The sequence below is a fragment of the Halichoeres trimaculatus genome, unplaced genomic scaffold (genome assembly GCF_033239565.1).
Source record: "Halichoeres trimaculatus isolate MK-OKI-2021-1 unplaced genomic scaffold, fHalTri1.1 fHalTri1_scaffold_18, whole genome shotgun sequence".
Lineage (NCBI taxonomy): Eukaryota > Metazoa > Chordata > Actinopteri > Labriformes > Labridae > Halichoeres > Halichoeres trimaculatus.
Window position 1 is genome coordinate 13371167 of NW_027437196.1, and position 20691 is coordinate 13391857.

Sequence of the window (20691 nt, forward strand, 5' to 3'; positions counted from 1 at the left end):
TACCACAGACCAATCCATCCAGGACCCAACCACAGAAACTGAGAAAAATCTATAAGAAATAACATTTTTTTTGGTGCTGATAATCTCACTTTAAATTGTGTATTACAATAAAGAGTGCATCTAGAAAGTCACAACACATTTAAAATGGTACAAAAAAAACAAATAAAAAATAAGCGAATAAGCGAATAACAGAAATCCTGTGATAATTCCATTTTCTTATATCGTATTTCTAATTGCAAAACCAAATCAAAACAGCCAAAAAAAGGCGGTTATTTGTTCTTCTTATTTTTGATTTAAAAACAAGAAACGGAATAGCAAGTTGTTATCCATTTTCCGATTTTGGATTCTAAAATGGTTATGGAATGAACGAATGATACACTAATAATTCAAGACCACTTAGAAAGTCCTCATAGGGACTTTAAGCTTCTTACTAAAATCCTTCAACTAGTGAGAGGCTTCTGTTTAGCTTTAGCCTTTTAAAAACCTTCTTTTTGGCGCTAGATATTAATTTAACCTATTGTTCCTATTACTTCAGTGTGAGCTTTTCTAGTGAAGGTCAGAGCCCTCTAAAGAGAGCCCTCTATTTAGACGGCTCTGGTTAAGGTATTTTAACTGACAAGGAGGTTCCATACACCCGGGTTGCATTATGGGTAATGTAGGATTTAGTGCTTTAAGATCTTGGTGCTTGAAGCAAACATTCAGGCTACTTTTGGAGTTCTTCAAAGTATTATATAGACATATATTTTACAAGGTATGGAAATTTTAAGAAAATTTTCAAAGAATAAATAGTCTTTGTGTGAATTCCTGCTCAGCACTTTGCTGTGTAGAGCTTTCTTAGTGTACTAGCACTGTACTGTAACATAAGACAACCACCCAAGTTGAATTTCTTGGAAACTTGGAAACTTACCTGGCCAAGAAAGCTAATTCAGTCCGTCTTGTTTTTCTTTTTTTCCCCTCTCCCTCTTTTCTTCAGGTAGACTACGTCCTAACTGAAACCACCTGGCCATTATGAGCCCGCTCCTCTCCATCACCCCTCCTCCATCTGTGTGTCAGAGGCTGTAGCAGGCATGGTTGTGATTGCATGTTTATGTCCATATTTGTAAGTCTGCTGGAAGACGTTTGAGTGTGTATCTGTGTGTGTGTAGTGCTGATGACAGAGTGTGTCTTCAGGTGAATGTATTCATGTGTGTGTGTGTGTGTGTGAGAGAGTGAAAGTGTGTACACTGCGAGTTGTGAGAGTAAATAAACGCTGTGCAGCGGGGACTCACGTGGCGTTATTATCAGAGCTCAGAGAAAAGACAAACTGTTTTTTCTCTCCAGTTTGATTCATCCCCACCCTCTGCTGCCTGCTGCCTCTCTCTACGACCCACCACAGTACACACACACACACACACACACACACACACACACACACACACACACACACACACACGCACACACACACCATACACACACACACACACACACACACACACACACACACACACACACACACACACACACACACAGCACCTTACCCCCACCACCCCAAATTCAACACATGGCTCCAATCAGGGGATTATTTTTAGCACTTAGGAATTCTAATCAGTCACGTTGTGATTGTTTTTCAGTTTCTCAGCCTCAGTGTGTGAATGAAGTTTTCAGCTAACTAACCTCCTCTCAGCGTCACACAGTCAGCATCGTTTGGGTCTTTTTTCTGTGTCTCCCCTTTTTTCTTACAGACGCTGTCCGCTTGATTGCGATCACATCCCGGCAGCCTTGTCGTGATTGGGGAATTCTTCAAAATGACCCAGATGCAAGAGCCAGCCTTCTGTGGAATCACTTACTTTGATGATCCCTGAAAAAAAGAAAATCCACAAAATAAAGTTTGGTTTGGAAACCGCGGATCAAACACACACACACAGACACACACAAGGGCTTGTACAGTATGCAAACTCACACACTCACAATTTGTGGTACACTGAGGCATTCTTTCTCTCTCACACACACACTAACTTACACTCATTAATCTGGGCAGACTCAGGAAACCACTCCAGCGAGCTGGCTGGAGGCCCTGAGAGGGGGCGGAGGGAGGGGTGGAGGGGTGGAGGGTGGATAGGGGATGTAAAAGGGGGGGATCAAAGCCAGGACGAGAGCAGCAGCCTTGCTGAAAAGAAACAGCAGAAGAGAGACGAAAAGAGAAAGAAAGTTTGGAGAGGGAAGAAAAGAGAAAGGAAAATTTCCTTTGCTCTTAAGCTCTGAGAGGAGAGAGGATCTGAGACCCCTCGATTTAATGAACTGGAAGTGTATGTGTGTGTCCACTCTCTACCTACAGGATGTCTCGTGTTTGTCTTTGTATACTTGTGAGGACCAACTTTTGAGGAAACATTTTTCTGTGGGGGACTTCTTATTTGTGAGGACATTTTGCAAAGTCCTTACGTAGATGATAACTCCATTGTACAAAAGGGATTAACAGACAAGGTACCAGACAGAAGCCAGCAGTAATACCTTGTAACTAATTGGTTTATAGTGGAGAGTGGTTCTTTACACTAGATGCCATCAGACATAAAATAGAGGAAAACAAAGCAGCAGAAGAAGACTCAGCAACCAGATCACCTGTTAGCCTTAAATACAGAGTGTGGCTGTGGAAGTTACTGAAAGAAAGATCTTATTTAGTGTTTGTGGACTGTGTGTAATCTGCATTCAGAAATACTTTGGTCTTTCAGTTACAGCTACTCCCATTCAAAAGTGTTGAAAAAACAGAAAGTACAAAATACAAAATTCAAGATATTAGATAAAGGGAAGTACCAAAAATAAGCATAATTGTCAGGTAAATTAAATATAAGTATAAAATATAAGTACATTGACTAAAAGTATTGTATACAGTGATAAAGTGATAAACGATAATATACAGGAATCAGCAAGTTTTTGTTTCATTAGAAATTTGTATCACAAGGCTGATGACATAGATAAAACCTGACTTTGAGATGACATTTCAGTAAATCCGCCAATAGATAATATTTAAATCTATATATTAATAGACAAAAGATAGTATCAAGTTTATCATTAAAGGATTAGCTCCATAAGACTTAGAATGTGTATGTATTTCTATATATAATAATGCAAGTAGCTGTTGCTGCTTGGGTTAAACGGGTTGCCATAGCAACACTTGTAGTTTAAAGGCTTGACTTAAAAGGGGGTTATACTCTTAATTCAGTAAATAATTAGTCAAGATGTTATTTTGTTTGTTATGTTGTCCTGTCTATAAAGTTTCTTTAAATGTTGTGTGGCGTTATTGCTAGGCTAGGCCAGGCTAGGCTAAGCTAGACTAGACCAGGCTACTGGCACTAGCATAGACTTTGAGAGAGAAAAAAAAATCACAGGTACTGCAGTGAGTTTTAATATACCGTCTTTCCTAACCACTGATCAGCAGTGAAACATGATACATAATGTTTTACATCCTAACAAAGTTTGTTTTACCTTTGGAAATAATTGTACCTCGTGAATCTGTATGTTGACATGTAAAAGTGCTAAAAGTCGGTGTTAATCAAGAATCCGCTTAAGGCTAGCAGCAGAAAGACCAAGAATCACGTACACACCAAGCCAAAAAAACAGGCAATTAAAGCATTAAAAAGCATATTTGCATCCTGGTTCAAAAAACAACTTGGGTCTAAAACGCTATTTTCCTATCGGCACACACTGGTGTATTTTTTTCTAACTTAGCAGTTTAGAAGATATTAAAATTGTCTGATTGTCCAATCAGAGACACAGCTCAGCTTACATGACTGACATGCACCCTATAGCTGTTAGACAGGAAGTTCAGAGCCTCCGTCATATCCAATGTGGCTGCGTCTGTGAATTAGCTTTGTTGACGGGTGACGCTGTGGAGACTACGTCCATATTTAATACAGCCTTTGGTACAAACATGACTCCATCTTAACTGAAGGTTTAAAACTGTCTTATCTGTTCTAGTTTTCACTGTGTCTCCATGATGTGCTGTGTGTGAAAGTCCTGAATAGGCAGAGAAAGGGATCACAGAGAAAAAGCTTTGATATACAACACATGCACACACATGGTACTGTATACACATGCTGAGACAGAAACACACACCCACACACATGCACACGCACACACGCACATGCATTTCTGCGCCCAAAAAAAGCTCTGCAGGGAGGGTCGACAGTCCTTAAGAAAATATTCTCCTAAGCACTAATTAGAAAAAAGATGGAGCTCGTTAATAGCGAGCTCTCCCATACACACATGCAAATACACACACACTCACACACATTCTCCCTCCACCTAAACCCCACCCTCACCCCACATCACCCCACTGGTCTTGCAGAAGAAGAAAAAACAACACAAAAACAAAACAAAAAGATTCTGGCAGGAGGAGAAGAGCGTTCCACTGGCAGGCCTGGGTCAGGGCCCTATTTACCTACCGCAGCACTGCTCACTCTTTCTTTCTCTTGCTTACAGCGCTGAGCACCTCCCCTCAGCGTGGAAACCTGACTCTCTGTCTTTCCCTGAAACTCACACACACACACTCGCACACACACACACACACACATAAATGTACATACACTTACACAAACCCACCAAGAAGTGGCACATGGTCTTGGTTAAAAAGGGTCTTGGCTCCAAATGAAACCCAATCTCTCGCTGAGTTATTCCTCTCATTTCTAAATCTTTATTTCAGAGGATGTGAAAGAGGAGGAGTCACATTTTCCCCTCCGTTTCCAAGAGTTATTCCCCTCTCATTCTTCCTCTCTCATCCTGATTAAGTTGCACTGTTCAAAAAAAAGGGGGAGAGTAAAATAGCCTGAGGATTTCTCAAGGCTTTATTATCCATCACTGGAGCCAGTTCAGGAAAACTGAGATGGAGGGAGAGGAACAATAGCGTAGATTTTCTCACAGTAAAGTGGTTGAAAAGCACAGAAAGACTAAGGTAGACGGACTTTGCATGAAAACAGTGAAGTGTCTTCACACGTCTCAATCAGAGCAAATAAGGTGGCAATTTCAGGGAATCAATTTGTTTTCTCTCCGCTCTCTTAGCTCTCTATCTGTTGCTGACATTTCCTCCCTGTGCCGTAGCCAACCCAACCAGCCATTACTACACCGCACAGGCCCTTATTAAATGTATATATAGTCACGCTTCAGACCAGGACACACTTTCTCACACAAAAGCCTAAAAAGAGTGGCGAACACAGGGTCGCACAACAAAACTCCTCTTACGAAATAACACGGACCAAGGAGGGACGTTAAAGTTTGACCGAGATTCAAGATGGCCTCGGCTTGTGTGGGTGGATGAATAAAGTCAAATCCATCATGCCTGCATCTTGTTTCACAGTGTCCTCTTCCCACCCCCCTTCACTAAAATCTGTGCTTTTCTCTCTCCAGCCCTCATTAGAAACATCTCACTTAGGGTAACGGTGTTATTTCAGTGTTTGTAGCTCATTATGGGAGTGTTTTTCCTGCGGCGTGGCCCTTGTCACGACTGTGTGTGAAGAAAGAGGGAGAGAGAAAAAAAACGGGGGAGGCAGGAGAGGGTGGGCTTCTTAAAACACGGGGTGAGAGCGTATAAGTGTGATTCCAGATGTGTTTTTTACTGCACTGGCAGGGATGACAGGGCTGTAAAGAACCTCTCCTGGAGTAGCCTGGAGGGGAGAGACACAGAAAGGGGGAGGGAGGGTTGAAGGTTCGGCAGCCTTAGACCCTCGGGGGCGAAGCCAGAAAGGAGTTAAGGGAACCGGAGAAAGGTTGGAGTACGTGGTGGAGTGCCACGGGGTTTAAAAGAAGTTATTAGGGCCTGAAGTCTGAAACAGTAACAACAAAGGTGGAGGGGCGTCATGAAATAGCACTTCCTCACACAAATGTTCCAACTTAGGGGCAAAAAGAGTCTGGAAATATGAAATGCGGTGGATATCAGTTGATGTGATATAGCCAAAAGCAATATTTTAATTTGAATCATTTAGTGGAGTGAGGGTCCTTTAGAATAGAATAGAATAGAATAGAATAGAATAGAATAGAATAGAATAGATTAAAATAGAAAATACTTAATTTATCCCCAAGGAGAATTTCAGTAGGAGTCACGGCAGCAATCAAGAAGTGTCCAAGACTGAGCTTCTTCAGCAGTCTGTTCAGTCTCTGTCTCCTGTACCCTGTCTACTCACAGCAGGTGAAGTTTCTCCAATGTGGAGTTGGTGTTAGCTCCGTTTGCCATGTCTGTGAACAGCATGATGCTACTCTGCGATCTGGTAGTCCCTCTGTTGCTGGGTTAGCATGGCTAGCTTGTCCATCTTATTGAAAGTAGATCTTATGTTCCCAATAACGATGGATGGAAGGACAGGTCGATGTTGTTACTTCCTAGCTCTCACCTGAGTACCAGCACGTTGTCCTCACATTGTGGGAAATCATCAGGCCTTGCACCAGTTAGCATTGACTTGCTACAGGCTCCAGACAAACACAGGAGCAAAAATAGTGAAAATATCACTGAAGACACAAAAAGTTTGGAGTCCATGGCCAACAAATGAACCATAAAAGTAATGATCGACTCCAAATGCAAAAATGACAAAAAGAAGATGAAAAAATTACAAGAATGGGACAAGGAAGAGAGGGCTGCTGTAACAGGCAGCCACAACAGGGCTGCGCCTAGCAACAGAACATGGTTAATGCGTTAAGTGGGCCTTAACACCCCTCTACACACTACCTTGGCATGGTGTGGCGTACTTGGACATCTTACCAGCTGCCTTTACTTTTTCCTGTCCTCCAAATATCACAGTTTGTTTAGGCATTCAAAAATGGCACTTAAAACACATTACCCATGGTCCTTTGCGAGGTGGTACATGATGCCCACTCGTCTGGTTTGCAAAATTATTTGAACTTGCAAAGCCTCCACCTTTTCGGATGAATGAGGAAAATCTGAATAAAATGTCAGCAGTATTAACCTGGCTCTAAAAGCGCAAACAAACACATACTAAACAAAAGGCAGATGATAAAAAGACTTTCTGACAGTGGCTGCACAGTTGAACACCAAAAAGTAAACAAGGGGAGTACCAGAAGTTATTTAACTGACATGATGCACTGTCCAGAAGTGACAGAAATCAATAGAAAACAGGAAAACATACAGAGGGTACTTTACAAGCACATACAGACAGGTAGTGTATAGGAATTCTTTAAAGAAATTTCTAACATCAACTTTTAGACTGTAAAATATCTGAATGCAATATCAATGACCCGAGTGTCTTAAGCTAGGTTGTACAAGCTTTGCTCTCTTCAAAGTCAGCTAAGTTAGACTGTGTCAGTTACATCAAACATATTCAATAATGTATTTATGTGAAACTCAATTCTAAAAACATATGAACTGAACTTGAAAACTTTGTGTCACCATGATGTCAATAGAAGAAGAGACGAGCATCCCAGGTCCCCTCTTGTGAACATATCCCTGTTCAAAGGCACCATGAGAGCAGTCTGTGGATATCCTGTATCCAGGACATCTCTGACAGGCAAGCGGCCACCTCTGGTCTAAAAATATATGGCTATGCAGGAGTGACAACACCTGCAGTTTGTGGAGTGTACATACAGACCAAGCAGAGAAAAAGTCATTTTCAAGGCAGAAATAAACACTTTGGCAACAAAAATGTCTCTGTCCACAGGTTACAGCCTCACCTGCTTAAATACATTTTAATTTGTACCACTTAACTGACTGACATAACTAGGGCCCAGCAGTAAACAGTTAGCTTAGCCTAGCTGAGAGCTTCAACTAGTTAAAATACCATGTTCTGTTCAAGGGTAATTATTTCACTTTTAAATGACTACATAAGATCAGAATAACATGATTACTGAGTAAAGTACCATCAGCCAAGCCAAAACTTCAGCAAAAAAAAAAGATATAACCCAGTTTAAAGTTAAAGTATTGTTTGACACAGATAAAAAAAAATGTTATAGAAGTTTGGTTTATGTTTTGTATAAATGTGTGTGAAATTAATAAAAGCTGCCACTGTGGGTAAAAAAAAAGGAACGAAAACATGCAGGGGGCTTGCATGTGTGTGTGTGTGTGTGTGTGTGTGTGTGTGTGTGTGTGTGTGTGTGTGTGTGTGTGTGTGTGTGTGTGTGTGTGTGTGTGTGTGTGTGTGTGTATGTGTGTGTGTGTGTGTGTATGCGAGCTTTGCAGGTCCTGCAGCTTGTTAGTCAGGCTTGTTAATACACACCTTTTTTTTATTGGCCCTGTTCAAAGACTGACTCTGTGTTTCATCTCAAACTTAGGCCCCGTTTACACGACGCCGAAAACGGTCGATTCCGCAAACATTTCGTTGCGTTTTGGCCTTCCGTTTAGACGAGACCACGTTGCGTTTTCAGTGAAAACGCAAACTTTTGAAAACGCTCCCCAGAGTGGAAAGATCTGAATCCGCTCCTCCATCCAGCTTCGTGTAAACACAGAGCGGAGCGTCTCAGGGTGAAACGCTGACGTCACCGCATGCGCACTCGCAGTTTCAGGTGAAGGCTCCGCGCTCAGCCACGTTTCAAGTTGAGCCAGTAGTTGGCGGTAATGCGCGTTATGGTTGGATTGCCGACCGTCTCACACAACAAAACGGCAGAAAAAGAAGGAACAGAAGAGGAGACTTCTCCTCCTGGAGTCGTATGAACGCGGAGCGTTTTCACGCCGTCCTCATGTAAACGCGGGTGGCTTTTGAAAACGCAAAGGAAGAATCGTTGCGGGAGTCTCCGTGTAAACGGGGCCTTAGTTTCTCAACCCTAGCTTCTCCTGGTAGCCACAGACAGATAAGAGGAGGAGGAGGAAGAGGAGGAAGAGGAGGGGGAGTAGGAGAGTCAGAGTGGGGGAAATAAAAAGAAAAGGAAACTGGTAGATAAGTGATGTAACAAATTCACTTTTTACTGTTGTAGCTGTGGCAAAAATGTTGATTTGGTAGTTAGCTTGAACTCAAACACACACTCAGCTATGCACACACACACACACACACACACACACACACACACACACACACACACATATACACACACATCCCTGCCCCAAACGGCCTGCTCAGCCCTTTCACACTGCCACCGTCTTCCCTCCAGTGTGCCTCTGTTACAGCCATCAATGGTGACACGGAACAGCTTCTCTTGCCATTACACCCTCATTGGGTCTCAATCATCTCTGATACTGAAAAGAGAAGCAAGATCCTGTCCTGCAATCCAGGCACCAGGGCTGGCAAGTGCATGTTTAAGTTGCAGAATGACTAGAACTATGAAAGATAATGACAGTGGCTACAAAATGTTCAAGTTTTCCTCATATGTGGTAAAAAGTCTTAACATGTTCAAGTCAGTGACAGTTATTTCAAGACAAGCTGACTGAGGGACTATTTTTTACAGAGGCTGTGGGGAGGATCTGTTTTAATTGGACTGCCTCACCACCTTCTGGCCTGGAGTCTCACTCATACTGTGGTAAAGATGTGACCAGTGTTTGTTATGAACAAAATTACTTTGTTCAAGACAACTTTCTACCAGATACAACACCACAAGGTAAGGTATTCATCGAGTATAGTTAGGTAGCGTTGTTGTTTGACACATGACAACAAGCAAACGTAAGATTGTACCGTACGTCTGTATCCGGCTGTATGTAGCACTACTAGCAGCTTGGTGCTCCAACATATCTGTAGGCTAACATGACAGCTAGCAAAATTTCAGTTTGAACCATAGGCTGCATAAAACATGGACGTAGCCTCTATGACGTCACCCGTCTGTTCCTGAAACTGTTAAATAAAGCCAATCCGCAGAAGCAGTCACATATGATAAGACGCCAGCTGTGAGTTTCCTTTCAATCTGCTACAGGGCGCCGGTCTGTCATATGACTTAAGCTATGTCTCTGACTGGACAATCAGATGATCCTAATATCTTCTAAACTTCTTCAGTGTATGTCAATAGAAAAAAAGTGATTCAGACCCAAGTTGTTTTATGCTTTTTAATGCTGTAAAGGTCATTTTCTATGGCTGGATATGTACATTGCATCTGGTCTTTCTGCAGCCAGCCTCAACTTTTAGCACTTCCTCACAGGCTTCATTTTTACTAACCGGATGTTGTCTCTTGGTTTAAACAGTTATTTAGCAGTCGTCCATCTGTAGCGCTACTGACAGCCCGGTGCTGTGATGAAGTGTCAGTAATGTGTAACGTTAGTGAATCCTGGCTATGTCCGACCAGTCATCTACCAATCAGAGCTAACATAACCTTACTCTTCATTTTATTGATAGACTCTCAAGTTTGAACAGACCACTGCAGAATACCTGCTGCATGTGGGTTGGAATGAATATTATCCTAGCAAGTTTAGCCCCTGTGTTAGCCTTTAGCCCAGCCTGTATCACTCTCCCATTTAGCTTTCACCTGCTATTCTGTCCTTTTTCCTTTTTCTGTCTGACAGTTGGGCTCCAGTGTCCAACACTACTACAAAATTAATCACAGAAATTGTTTTCAAGCATAGAAAAACACAGAACTTGAAGAACTTTGTCAGCCAGCATGGTACTGTCATAGAGACTGTGACGTGCCATAAAACAATCCCTGAATGCTTGACCCGAATGGAAAGCTACGAAGCATTTTGAAATAACCTATATTGTGCGGATTATGATCAGGCAAACATCTAGAAGGGAGACTTTTTCAAAATCACTTTGAAACTCCTCACAGCCCCTTTAAGCTGTAGGAATAAAATCACCCAAATCATCTTCAAGTTATCAATTTGTGTCATCTTGTTTATGTCTTAAGTTGGCAGCCAGGTATGGGAAGGTCAACGCTTGGTAAGCAGGCGGTAATGGACGGCTCGAGAGATAAACTTTTCTTATACTTTGAAAATAAAATGTAAACGAAAAAAGCAGAGGATGCGGACTGTAAAAACACGCCACATTGTACCGACACGTACTGTGTGTGCATGTGACCGCTCACTCGCCCTCTACTCCCCTCCCTCTCGCTCGCAGTCCTCCACAGGCACGCCAGCACCTCCAAGTCCGGAGAGCAAGGCTTTCTGGGGGATCAGAAACAGATGTGCCTCCTGCCCCTCTTCTCTTAACTCACATACACACAAAAAAAAACACTCACACACACACACGCTGGCTTGTACACACATGCTGGCGGCATTTCAAAACCGGCACCAGGACTCAGCCGGAATGACGGGGCAGCGTGACCCTGAGCTTGACCCTGGCTCGCAGCACCTCAGACAGGAAAGGGACGCAATTGGCTTCAGCTGTGACCCTCGGTCCCCTCTCTCCTGCCTGCCCCCTCCTCTCATTAAGACAAACTGTTTTTTAAGGCAAAGCAGCTTTCACTACCGCTAAAGCCAACACCCTGGAGCACAGAGAGGGGTGGCAGGGAGAGGGGGAAAAGACGCAGGGAAGGTAAAAGAACAAGAAACAAATAGAGCTGGAGCAACGGGGGTACTAAGAAGGTAATAAAAAAAGAACAAAAGATCAAGGTGAAGGAAAAAGTTTGGGGCAGAGTGTAAGAAAATCCAGACTCAAATCCAGGGAAAAGTCAGGCATATCACTTGCAGCTGTTTCAGGCTCTTGCTCCCAGAATTCATTGCAACTTGGAACAGTTTTTCTAATGGGAAAGGGCGGTGTCATGGTTACATTAATATCAAAACATCCAAAATAACAGCTCTGACTTGGAGAAAGAGGCACAGACAGAGAAAGAGAAAGAAAGAGATGAAGTCAGCTAATAATAACGGCAATTAAAAGGAGTGATCATAAACAGCTCTGAGCTCTCCGTCTTGGAGACAGACTTTTGAGTGCACAAACAACATATTTGTTTGTTTAGGGATGTACAGCAAAGACAGATGGAAAGAGTTAGACTTCCTTCACTTCCATAAAAAGACGCTGCTTATAAAAAAAAAAAAAAAATTGCCAGCGTCTGCTTTTGTCGTCTTTTCTTATCCATCAACCTCCCCCCCCCAACACCCACATTTCTGTTCCAGTTTTTCTTCATAACAGCAAGCCTTGTTCAGACTCAGTGGAAACTGTGTGTATGTGTCCGTCAAGTCGCCTGTTCCAGGTTCTAGTGTCTGCAGAAACTACAGAAAACATTTGCATATTTCATGTTTGGCAACCTGCAACGGCCAAAAACTTCAGCTAAAGAAAACAAATTCTACAGAGCTGTGTGTGTGTGTGTGAGTGTGTGTGTGTGTGTGTAAGTGAGAGTGGCAGGGCATGCTGAGGTAGATTAATACCGCTGCTCAGAGGGGGGCTCCTCCATTCAGGGCTGACTGATGTGCGTCCCAAATTGATTTATGAAAACGGCCCTTAATCAATTATGTGTGGAGAAAGAGGGAGCAAGAGAGAAAAGGATAGAAGAAGAAAGAGGGGATCTTGGGGGGTTGAGTGGGAGTGGGAAATAAAGAGGATGAATCTGCAAAAGGGGGGAAAAGTGTGTGAATGATGCTGTTCTGCTGAGGAATGTGTGCGATGGTCGTCAGTTTGTGCCACAGGTGTCCAACATGGTGGATGTGATGGCTTTTCGGGGAGATACAATGCCCCGCAGCCGATTCCAAGAGGCTGCTCATGTGGGTGACACACTGCTCACGTAAGATAAAACAGGCTGAGGTTGTCAGCGTGTTTGATATTAGAGAGAAATTAATGTGAGAGCATTTAAACAGAAAAATAAGTCATTAACCTCTGTTTTACAACATATAAGTGTTTGTTTAAGTGTAACAGTGAAGCTAAAAGATTCAAAGCTCCCCCTACTGACTGACAACAGTACAGTTTATAAACTCCTCCTCCTTCATTATACTGAGTGTCATGAGTTGCATGCGAATGATACCAATTCTTGGCGCATCCAAGCACACTTTGCTTCAACTGCCTAAAGAGTGTTTTCACATGATGTCATCAACTCATAAATCGGCCATGTTGGAGGCACTGTCACAACCATTGACTGTAAAAAAAATGGACGTCCGCTTGCTCGGCTCGAAGTGGGGTCTTCACAAACCTGCTCCCCCTGGTGGCTGGCTGCAGTATAGATCAAAAAATCAGACTCTCCAGTCATTCCAGATGGGCTGTGGTCAAACTTTAAAAAATTAATACTCCTTGTAGAAATGTTTCTCACGTCCTCAAGTCCTCTTTTTTCTGAAAAGTTTTGTTTTCATTAGTTATTAGATTAGAGACGAGGCTTTATGTAACGTTAAACGATGGTTGACAGATACTGTTCTCCTGTATTTTTCCGGGGCTTGTAAAATATGTCGGTAGGTAGAGTCAAGAAGTGATTAGACTCTCGAAAGAAAAAAATTATTATCATTTTTGTCACCCAGCTCCACTCAGATTCTCCCAGAATCCCTCATCGTCTCTACTGCGCAGACTCTGGCTGCAATTGCTGCCAATGGCTGCGCCTGTGACGGGGGTATTTTGGCTTCAAAACCGTACAATGATAAATGGCGGAGCCACTCTGTTCACTCTATATACAGTCTACGGTCGCAACAGAATAGAATTAAGCTTGCAGGTATGAAGGATTATTGTTGTAAGCATTGGTAAGTTGTTGCCATGGTTTTGGCTGCAATAATTGGTCAGCCTGAGAAAAACATCCCAAATACATCCGACTACCAAAATTTGTCGCCAAGCACTACAGGTTCATCATGTTTCCATGAAGTTGAAGCTTACTCACATGGCTCTCTCTTACCTTTTAGCCAAAGTTTCTCACAAGATCCTTTTTTTTATCTTGCTGGCCGAGACCGTCGCAGTATACTTGGTAGATTTTTCAACATTTGTTCGCTGCTAAGACATCTTAAAATCATATTAGACCATGCACTTTTATCTCCATCCATTCAATATTTATAATGAATATAAGGTTTTGACGTTTTATCCGAAAAAGCCAAACATTGTGAAATTGCTGTAATAAGCATGCCAGGCATGTAGTTGGCATTATAACGGTCTTGTTCTGAAGCAACTTTTGGTAGATCTCCATCCATCCAAGTAGAGTTGAACCGATCATCTGGTGTATTGGTGAATGTTAAGTGCAAAAGTCATTCTTGAGTATGGCACGGTTTGAATGGCCAGGGTAGTGTGACGTCGCCCTTAAATACTTGCCAAAAGTCCCTGTATAGACTATCCTGAAATATTCTCACATTATATCCCTGTCTGTTCATAATCCACAGCTTAAAATGAGACTATTAGCCCCCAAATCGGTCCCTATGACAAAACTACGCTGGCAGTCAAAGTTTAGCAGTGGAAAGAGAGATCTGTGTTGTTCTCTGCTGAACATCATTTCATGGATTAATTTTGTCGTAATGGTGGCCACAGGTGCTGAACTGATAAAAGGACAGAAGAGCAGAAGAAAACAGTTTGTGTTAACATGTGCACACATGCTTGCAAAATGCAGAAGAAGATCCAAATGTCCTTATACCAGTGGGTGCTGGTGCTCATGGGAAACTGAGTCTTTATCCTGGAAAAACTCCAGCTTTTCCAGACAGACCTCACAGTCCCTTTAGTTTTAAATAAATGGGACAGGCAAGAGAAAATGCATCTGTACAAGCACAAGAGTCTTATAAGTTTCTAAACAGACACAAGAATCTGTTTTGCTCTGAGCTGTCGCAGGCTTGAGACATCTTGTACCTTTTATAATGGGTTAAATGTGTTTGGGAAGAGATCTCACTGCTCTACCATTCAGGTCACCCATCTACTGGGTTGAAATGTAGCTGGAGCACAACCTCTGCAGGTCCACGAAACATACACCCCTTCTGAATGTTCTAAACAAAAATTCAGAGTGTATTTTATTTTGTAAATCTTTTTTAGTCTGTCTTTAATTAGTGTGAACTACTTTTATACCAGCATGTTTTAAATCTCAAAAATAACTACATTACCCAGTTGTGGCCTCTAATTTTTGTTGGTATCAAATAGTTATGTAATAGTAATATAATTTAATAACTTTATGAAATAGTTAAGGTGGATTTTCCAGTGATAATGGCTCAGGTCTTGGCCAAAGGGGGACTGAAGTAGAGTAGAGTAAAGCTGCAGTTGTTTAAAAAACCCTTCCCTTGCTTTGCCCATTGTGCCTGAGACAGGGGTGTGTAGGGGGAGGTGGGGGGTCACGCTGAGAGCTCGTTTCTCCTGCCTGTCAGAACTCTATCTGGGCTCCAGCCGGAACTAATCAACTCCAATAGGCCTCCCCATTACCCAGGGTGCAATGGGCCACGGGCCGGGGCCGACCGGTGGGAAAGAGAGAGGAAGAGAAGGAAGACCTCCTCCCCCCAACAACCAGTACCACCACCACCCTTATACACGTACGTACACACACACACACACACACACACACACACTGCATACTCCACCAGCCCGTGCAGCACGCACAACACTCCCACTGTTTCACACTGAAGCAATAATAAACACTTGCAATAATATTTTCACAGCAAGCAATAGCCTGCTTCAGATCAGAGCTTTGTGCAGCTGTAGAGTACACACACACACACACACACACACACACACACACACACACACACACAGACAGACACACACAGACACACACACACACACACACACACACACACACACACACACACTCACTTACATGCATGGACGCAATCACACGCATACACCATGCTGGTTCTTAAACGCTGAGATTTTTTTTTCTTCGGTGGGGGCGGGCAAAGTTCCTCCGGAACATGATTTTAAAAAGCACAAGCTTCAAAAGTGTACCATGTCCCAGTGGTGAATGTCATTTTTGATAAGAACGGCAATAGTTTCTGTAACACAATACTTCTCTAAGCCATGACAGCGGTAAAAGTCAGTATTTTTTTATTAAGATAATAATGGAGCAGTTTTGACAATTAGACTATCTTTTTTTCTAAAATTGTTACCATTCAGAAAGTTTTTACTATAAAAAGGAGAACTGGAGCATCTGTAGCACTTTAATGTCGCCCTCTAGTGGCATTGTATCCATACCGCAGCAGTAAAAAGAGAGGGAAAGGAGAAAAGTGCATCAATGAAAAAGAAATATTGTAGTGACACAGGACATAAAAATTCCTATCAAGCTGTTTAGGGTTAACACAGTTTGGCTTGTGACTCAGCCATACTGACACTTAAATCACAAAAATTCCTTGAGACATAACTCAGGATATGGACTTTATAAACTTGCTGAAATAAAATATACTGAAATATAAAACTTTGAGCTGGTAACGGCTTCCTCTCTCTATTTTTTTTATTGCCTGTCCGGGCTACTCTGCACTCTGGACCCTCTCATGAGGCAGACTCTAGTTAGGACATGATCAAAGAAGATAGTGTGAGCCAGTGTGTGCACAAAGTTTAGTATGTGTGTTTTTCTGAGTGACTTCAGCCTCCTTTACTGAGGTGAAGTGGGGGCAGATTTAAATGAGTAAAGAAAACCACCCCCACTCCCTGGCCATGCCCCCCAGTACTGCCCTGTGACATGTGTCATTGTTTGCATACACAAGTGTACCCAAAGCACGCTGATGTTACATCCAGCATGTGTATATTAAAAAGAAAACAAATCCTTTATGATATAAATGTTGTTTTCTTCCTCTAGCTTAGTTTGCTAAAGCTGCAGAGATCTGAAAGAAAGGGGGAGTCACATGGGAACCTTCCTCAGGCCCTGCAGTCAACGGAGGGGTATTTAGAGGCACTGGAATGGGGTTAATCCTCATTCACCCCATGCTTCACTCAGCCAGGTCAGGCACAATAAGCCCCGCCTGGAACCCCCTGCATCTCCTCAGTGACCTCTGACCTCACATTTATGGCTGCTGTCCCTGGCCCTTTCATGCCTCCATCCTATTATTATCTGCAATATTTACTCCTTTTGATTTCTCTGCTGGTCATTGTCGCTGCCTGTGAAGCACTCCTGACTGGATGGGAAACTTAAGTGTTCTCCTGTCCTACTTCAGGAATGGCTTTCTGATTTGATTATTGGGGGTGGGGGGTGTAGAACAAGCCAAGATTGCTGTTACAGAGACACCCTGTGGTCATAAAAGAGAAAAAAGTGTGTGATTATCTCCTCTCCCTACAAATCACTCCACTATTGTAAAACAGCATACCAGTACTCCCTCTCGTGTGGTTCTGCGTAATTGCATCAAATCAGAGAGAACAGGATTCTGAGACCCAGTTTACAACACAACGTTTCATCTGATAACGCAATGAAAAAAATCTGCGTTTACATGGAAAGGCTGATGGACTGAAAACGCTGCAGTAAGCATGCTAGGCCTGTATGCGGTGCTTTAACTGTCTTGTCCAGAAGCCGATTTTGGGAGATCTCCACCGAAGTAGAGTTGAGCCGGTCATCTGATGTATTGGGGAATACTAAATTAAAAAGTGGAGCAAAAGATGCACATTTTGTTGAGAGACAGTTAGCTGACACAGCAGATTGCGCAGCACAAGCACAACACGGTAGTTCGCGACGATCGTAACGGTACTGTTGTCCTGTTGTATGCGTGCGCGCGAGGCGGAGTGTGACGTTAGCGTCTCCTCTGAAAACGCCGGCTTACGGTTTACATGGCAACGGTGTCAGCAGTGCAGAAAAATCCCACTCTGGAGACCGTTTCCAAAAGTTTGTGTTTTAGGTCGGCTGAAACGCTGTTTCCGTGTAAACGCGAGGCTGAAACGCTACAAAACTTTTGCGTTTAACCCTTAAGACGTTGTCGTGTAAACGGTATCAACAGAGGTTAGCAAATTACTTGAGTCTAACCAATATTCCTTCATGAATTCTGCTCCTCCTGTGGTCTGTGATTTTGAAAATAAACATTCCATGAGGAGAGAAGATGATGGGACATACAGAACTATGATGTCATAAGGAATCCCTGACATCAACACATCTGTTTAAAACCCACACCAACATAACCCCTGGATACATAACTTTTGAATTTACTTTTCAATATCTCACAACTTTTCTCAAATATGTCACAAAATTATTTTGATGACAATTGCTCACAAATGTCTGAGGATATTCGCTATCTCGCTGTTGCAGAGGGTCCTGAGCCTGCAGAACATCAGGAACAGGATTTTCAGAGACCACTCAATGAAGAAGAGCCTCAGCCAAGCACGTCAGTCAGTTCACATGTCAGGAAACTAGAGAAGGAACTGAAATATATGAAGTTCAGGGAGAAGCTCCAGAAAAAAAAACAAGATATACATATGGAGAAAATAAGGACGCATATTATGAAACTTGAAGAACATCTGAAATCAGTTGGGGATCAAAATGAAAATGATGAGGAACTCTGGAGGCTCAAGGCAGAACTGGAAGTAGCATATGCAACTCATGAAACAGAGGCAGCGAAAGAATTGGTTACTTATGAAAAAGAAATCAGTATAAGGGATTTATTGGAGGAGCTTTCTGATTTACAAGAGAAAAAAACATGTATGACTGACAAGCTTGCAGACCTTGAATACAATAACAAAAAGCTTCAGTTAGAGGTGCATGCACTCAAGAACAAACAGCAGGAAAACAAGGAGGCCAACATGAATGATTTAGAACAGCAGCAGAAGGAATCTTTGATTGAGGAAATGCATAAAAAGCTCTGCAGGCTCCAGCACGCAGTAAAGCAGCATGCAGAAAATGAAAAAATTCTTAAAGAACATAACCAGGAACTAGCAGAAAGGTGCAGTGACCTTGAACAGCAGATCAGTAAATACAGAGAAAAGAATGATAACCTACGGTCAGAAAATTTCTATTGTGAGCTTGAACTAGAAAGAGCTGATGTTACAAACTACAAGAACAATGAGAGAATAACAAAGCTGAACAATGAACTTAAATGCAACAAAGAAAGCATCAAGAATCTGCAAACCACCTGCACAGATCTGAGAGAATCCAACCGTCAGCTTATAAAACAGCTCGAGAATAAACAAGAGGGGGAGATATTAGCTGGTGTAAATTCAGCACTGGAATGCAGGCAGGCTGGAATCCCAGAGGAACTTAATTGGCCGCCTGAACCTCTGCAAGAGGAGGCTCCTGACGCTGGAGTCCAGAGCCCAAGTCAGGGAAGTCGCTTTTGTAGAAATCTATGGAAAGCTTCAAAATGTGTTGGTGCTGCCTTTGGTATTGCTCTAGTTTCATTGGGTGTGCTGTACAGTGTGCAGACTGCTCAGTGTTACTCCTATCCCTTCAGCGCTCTATGTGGCTGCATCCAAGAATCACTAGAGCCATATCTCACCTTTGACAACACAGGACGTCCTTTCTAAACTTGTAAAAACTGTTTCCATTAGGGACGATTTGTATCCGTTAACCCCAGAATATCACAACGGTTCAGCGGTTATTTGCTTTTGTCAGGATCAGTCGGGGTTTCCTCCAGGTATTCTGGTTTCTTCCCATGGTCCAATGTTATGCACATTATGAGTGTCTTTGAAGAGCTCTCGCCTTATATGAGCTCACATGGCCTTTTATTTGGTGGCAGGTCTTTAAATGCGTCACTCTATATGTGTGTGACATTGAACAAAAAAAAAAAAAAAAGAATAAATCACTGATTCTTGAGAATTTGAATGAAATGAAAAATTTGATTTTACTTTTAAGATGTTAATAAATCTAAACTAGCATACATGAAGCAGAGTCTCAGCTTTCAAACAAAGTTTTGTTGCAACTTCCCTCCACAGTAATTTGATCACAAAATGTCTTTTTTCCTGTTGTTTCTTTGTTTTTGTCAACACCATCAAACACAATAAAAAGCATATTATGTCTATTTATTTTTTATGGCTACTGAGTTGTTAAATAAGTCTGTTTCCATCACAGGTCCACACATAGATTGTGAAATGTCAAATATTAACTTCTGTTGATCTTTTTGTTTCATTCTCTTCTTAAACTTATCTATTCAGGCAACCTTTATCATTTGCATAAAATATTCAAAATGAACACGTTTGACTATAAAACATGTTTAAAAAAAAACAGAAACATTAAATTATTTAAATTAATCATCTGTATTGTTGTTTCTCTTTGATGACTCAAGATTGCCATTTACTGACTTCTGACTGCAGTGCACCATATTCTCCTACAAACACACAAACACAACATCAGCATTTGACCATAGTTATGTTCAAGAAGCAGCAAAAGAGAAACATGATGACATGATGGGCTAATCATCAAAACATAGTCACCTGTTGGCACAGTTACTCCTCCTCAGATAGAAGCTTTGGTTCAGATCTTCAGTTTAAGGTCACAACAATTTGTAATCCAGGAGTGTTTCAGAGTACTTAAATAAGATTGCTCAGCAGAGAAAACTAATATTAAAATTATAATATTATACTGTGACTCTGCACACTATTACTTCAAACATATCCTTTTCGATGAGTGCTGGAAAGCCAAAAATGTACAATCAAAATGCACTCCAGGAAATACTGCCAAATACTAGACAAATGACACCTCAGCTTGTTATATTTGATATACATATGATTAGGCCTGTCACGATAATCAATAAATTAATTAACCAAAAAATAAATAAAAATGTCCTCGGTAAGTTTGCCAGCCTCGATAAACGGACACGTGCATGCATGTTTGTTTTCCTCCTCTCTTTCGACCAAAGAGGCTAAATGAGAAGATGGCTCACTACATCTATCTTTCCTAACATCGGGGTGCATAGGTTCTATAGCGGATTTAGCGGATTTATAGCGGAGTGAGCATCTGTCAAAAATGCGATCTTTGGGGTGAAGACGGGGCTGCTAGCGCATACACATGGACAGAGCTGAAACGAGCATCCTGAGGGGTGAGGAGGAAACACACGCTAATATGAGTGATGGCACGAAAGATATGGTTCTTAAA